This window comes from Tursiops truncatus, chromosome 3 (genome assembly GCF_011762595.2).
Source record: "Tursiops truncatus isolate mTurTru1 chromosome 3, mTurTru1.mat.Y, whole genome shotgun sequence".
NCBI lineage: Eukaryota > Metazoa > Chordata > Mammalia > Artiodactyla > Delphinidae > Tursiops > Tursiops truncatus.
Window position 1 is genome coordinate 23,695,064 of NC_047036.1, and position 4,988 is coordinate 23,700,051.

The window sequence follows — 4,988 nt, forward strand, 5'->3', positions numbered from 1 at the left end:
GAATCTGTAATTATGTATGGTGATGACGTTAATTAGATTTACTGTGGTAATCACTTCACAATATATACAAATATTTAATCAGTTTTATGACTGAAACTAAAATAATGTTATATGTCAATTATACCTCAATATAAAAAAGGAGACCCTTGAAAACTGTTTAAGAACAGAAGTAAAGAATACTCTAGCTTCAGGTTGTTGGGTGCTCCCCTTGTTTCTTCCTTTTGAAATCTTGAAATAACTGACAGAAGTTATTTAAAAATAATAATAATAAAATTACAGAACTAGAACAAAACATTTCACAATTTGTATGGAAACACAAAAGACACTGAATAGCCAAAGCAATCTTGAGAAAGAAAAACGGACTGGAGGAATCAGGCTCCCTGACTTCAGACTATACTACAAAGCTACAGTAATCAAGACAGTATGGTACTGGCACAAAAACAGAAATACAGATCAATGGAACAGGATAGAAAACCCAGAGAGAAACCCACGCACCTATGGTCATCTTATTTTTGATAATGGATGCAAGAATATACAATGGAGAAAAGACAGTCTCTTCAATAAGTGTTGCTGGGAAAACTGGACAGCTACATGTAAAAGAATCGTATTAGAATACTCCCTTACACCATACACAAAAATAAACTCAAAATGGATTAAAGACCTAAATGTAAAGCCAGACACTATAAAACTCTTAAAGGAAAACATAGGCAGAACACTCTATGACATAAATCACAGCAAGATCCTTTTTGACCCACCTCCTAGAGAAATGGAAATAAAAACAAAAATCAACAAATGGGACCTAATGAAACTTCAAAGCTTTTGCACAGCAAAGGAAACCATAAACAAGACCAAAAGACAACCCTCAGAATGGGAGAAAATATTTGCAAATGAAGCAACTGACAAAGGATTAACCTCCGAAATTTACAAGCAGCTCATGCAGCTCAATATCATAAAAACAAAAACCCAATCCAAAAATGGGCAGAAGACCTAAATAGACATTTCTCCAAAGAAGATATACAGATTGCCAACAAACACATGAAAGGATGCTCAACATCACTAATCATTAGAGAAATGGAAATCAAAACTTCAATGAGGTATCACCTCATACCAGTCAGAATGACCATCATCAAAAAATCTACAAACAATAAATGCCGGAGAGGGTGTGGAGAAAAGGGAACACTCTTGCACTGTTGGTGGGAATGTATATTGATACAGCCACTATGGAGAACAGTATAGAGGTAACTTAAAAAACTAAAATTAGAACTACCATATGACCCAGCAATCCCACTACTGGGCATATACCCTGAGAAAACCATAATTAAAAAAGAGTCATGTACCACAATATTCATTGCAGCTCTATTTACAATAGCCAGGACATGGAAGCAACCTAAGTGTCCATCGACAGATGAATGGATAAAGAAGATGTGGCACATATATACTATGGAATATTACTCAGCCATAAAAAGAAATGAAATTGAGTTATTTGTAGTGAGGTGGATGGACCTAGAGTCTGTCATACAGTGAAGTAAGACTGTCATACAGAGTGAAGAAGTAAGTCAGAAAGAGAAAAACAAATACAGTATGCTAACACATATATATGGAATCTAAAAAAAAAAAAAGATTCTTAAAAAGCTAGGGTCAGGACAGGAATAAAGATGCAGACGTAGAGAATGGACTTGAGGACACAGGGAGGGAAGAAGGGTAAGCTAGGATGAAGTGAGAGAGTGGCACTGCCATATATACACTACCAAATGTAAAATAGATAGCTAGTGGGAAGCAGCCACATAGCACAGGGAGATCAGCTCAGCTCAGTACTTTGTGACCACCTCAAGGGGTGGTATGGGGAGGGTGGGAGAGAAGGAGACACAAGAGGGAGGAGATATGGGGATATATGTGTATGTATAGCTGATTCACTTTGTTATAAAGCAGGAGCTAACACACCATTGTAAAGCAATTATACTCCAATAAAAATGTTAAAAAATAATAGTAGTAATAATAAATTTAAGTGTTTCTAGGGGAGATAGCAGAAGAACTAGAAGCAGTTTTCACCTACCTGCTTTGGTGGAATGACACCTGCATCCATGGATGGGACAAAGGAGGGCATACAGGATTCATGGGAAGAACCAGAGACTTGAACAACCATTTATGTAAAGAAATCTGGAAGTGCCTTTGCTACCACTAAATCCTATGAAAAGGCTTTGCAAACAACAGCAAAATGAACTGATAAAGTACCTTTGAATAGGAGAGAAAAGCTGCTAAAGATGCAAAGGAGTTGGTCAGCCCTTGTCTGTGTCCCAGGTTCCAAGAAGAGTGGGACCATGTTGAAATAATATATAGCATATTGGGACAGAAGGCATTTGGCCTCCGTGAACTGTGTGCCAGCAGAGTGGCAGAAATCCTTTAGAATAAAGTGCACAAAATGGAAGAAGTGAAGAATTTGAATTTTTATGCATTTTTTTTAGCATCATGACTTTGCAGCAAATTTTGTCCTCATGGATGCAGAGAAAGGAGGCAGTGTTATGGGTGGAGACTTTTGAGATTGCAGCCAAGTATGTGTGTTGGACAATGGAAAACCACCCACAGAACAACCCTTTCATATGTATGCACTTGTCTCACCTTTGTCAGTTTGCTGCTGCAAGAATTCAGGTTTCTGGGGAACAAAGTGCTGAAGCTGATTCGGAAAACTGACAATGTTGAGACTAGCTGTGCTCTGAGAGCCATTTTTCATTACGTGGACTCACTGACCTGACAGAAGAGTCAAGCCTCTTGGCGGCTGTGCTCCTCAGCACTTCCTACTGCCAACCTGCTGCCTTTTTTTTTTTTAAAGCAGCAGCCTCAGGAGGCTATTTATTTATTTATTTATTTGCTTTTTTGGCTGCACCTTGCAGCATGTGGGATCTTAGTTCCCTGACCAGCGATTGAATCCATGCTCCCTGCAATGGAAGCACGGAGTCTTAATCACTGGTCCACCAGGGAAGTCCCCCACCTGCCTTCTTCTCCCCTACCTCCCAGTCAGCACTCAGGTTTACGTTGGGACCTCCTCACAAAAGTGGTGATAGTCTCCATATGAGAAGCATTTTTAAGGTAAATTCTGAGGATCTAATGTATAGCACGGTAACTATAGTTGATAAAACTATATTGTATAATTGAAGTTTGTTGAAAGTAGAACTTAAGTATTCTCACCAAAAAAAAAAAAAAAAAAGAAAGGCTAATATGTTAAGTAATGAATGTGTTAATTAACTCGATTGTGGGAATCTTTTCACAATGTATACATATATCAAAGCACCTTGTGCACTTTAAATGTATTATTATTTTATTTGTCAGTCATACCTCAGTAAAGCTGAAAAAACAGCCAAAAAAAGAAACATACTTTGCATAAGAGAGGACTACAGGAATGTGCCTTGATACACCCATCCTTGAAGGTTTACAGCACAGTTTGGCTCTGTCTGCCTATTATAATCCTTAAGATGGATTTCGAAGCACAGGGGAATGGTTTTGACCATTTCCCTTCACTTTAACTCTTCAAAATAAACAGAAAAGAACAGTACACTTTTGTGAAACCCCCACCCTATCCTAGTCTGTCAGCTGGCTAGACAGCCACTAATGTGATTTTATGCTTGATTTGACTGTTGAGGTGTTAAGAGGGCTCACGGAGTGGCCTGCCACCCTTGTCCCTTCTAACCTCAGTGGGGGGAGAGGGGAGACCTACCCAAGGGATTTGCAGAGTTCTCTGTGTGATGGCTCTTGGGTTGAGCATTAGCTTCATCTGTGCAGCACTACAGCCTCACTGTGGAGCGAGGCTTTATCGCATGTGACATGGAGACCAAAGGGTTGGGAGAAGTTCTGGAGGTAGGAACAAAATACAGGCCCAGGCTTTCTTACCTCTGTATACCTGTTGACATTAAGTGAGCAGTGGACCAGACTGGGGCAAAGGTCATGTTTAGACCAGTGAAGCTCAGCTCCCACCATGTCTCACTGGGTGGACAACTTCCACACTGCCCTCTCTGTCTCCAATGTTCTCCCTGATGTGATGGGGCATCCCCATGGTGCAGGAGTCCTTTATTGCTCTCCCTGCTACTTTCCTGGTTTCCTCTAGGTGGGGCAGTTCTCCACCTTCTCTGGGGAAGAATTGGGCGGGAGGTTCTATAGACCAGCCTGGCTGCTCTCAGTGTGAGCCAGTTAAAAGCAAACGCAAGAAAACAAACCAAAAACAAAAACATAAAACATTTGGCAAGCCAGGACAGACGGATCCTGGGGTAGCCTCCTGTGAACTTTGGAATTTAACATGTTTATCTCTTCCTTGGGTGTGTACATGTGAAATATTCCAGATGTCTGTTTTATTCAAATCCTTGGTTGGTTTGGTTTGCAGTTAACTGACAGAACTGTCTCTATGAATAGAGTTATGTGTACCCCAAGGAAGGAGGGATTGGGAGTGGCAAAATATAGACTTTCATGGTGATTAGACTTATCGTGGTGATCATTTTGAAATGTATAGAAATATCAAGTCAGTATGTTGTGTAACAGGACCTAACGTGGTATTGTAGTTCAATTATACTTCAAAGACAAAGAAACAATCACATAGAAAAAGAGATCAGATTTGTGGTTACGAGGGGTGGGAGGATTGGATGAAGGCAGTCAAAAGGTGCAAACTTCCAGTTATAAGATAAATAAGTACTAGAGATGTAGTGTACAACATGATAAATATAATTAACATTGCTGTATGTATATGAAAGTGTCTAAGAGAGTAAATCCTGAGTTTTCATCCCAAGGAAAAAATATTTTTGTTTCTTTTTCTTTTATTTTGTATCTATAGGAGATGATGGATGTTCACTAAACTTATTGTGGTAATAAAATATATATGCATGCCCCTGTGTGCCCTGTCTCTTCATAAAAACGTGCTTAAATGTGAACGTGATTCTAAGAGTTAATTGTAAAAATATTTATAGTTGTAGTGCTCCGGTTTCCAGGTCTTTGAGTGATGCCTCTGC

The 4,988-nt window shown here is 39.4% G+C and overlaps 1 pseudogene; it reads left to right on the forward strand.

Moving 5' to 3' along the window:
* Window positions 1–22: 22 nt before the first annotated feature.
* LOC101327137 (ectonucleoside triphosphate diphosphohydrolase 6 pseudogene) lies at window positions 23–4,174 on the forward strand (annotated as a pseudogene).
* Window positions 4,175–4,988: the final 814 nt, after the last annotated feature.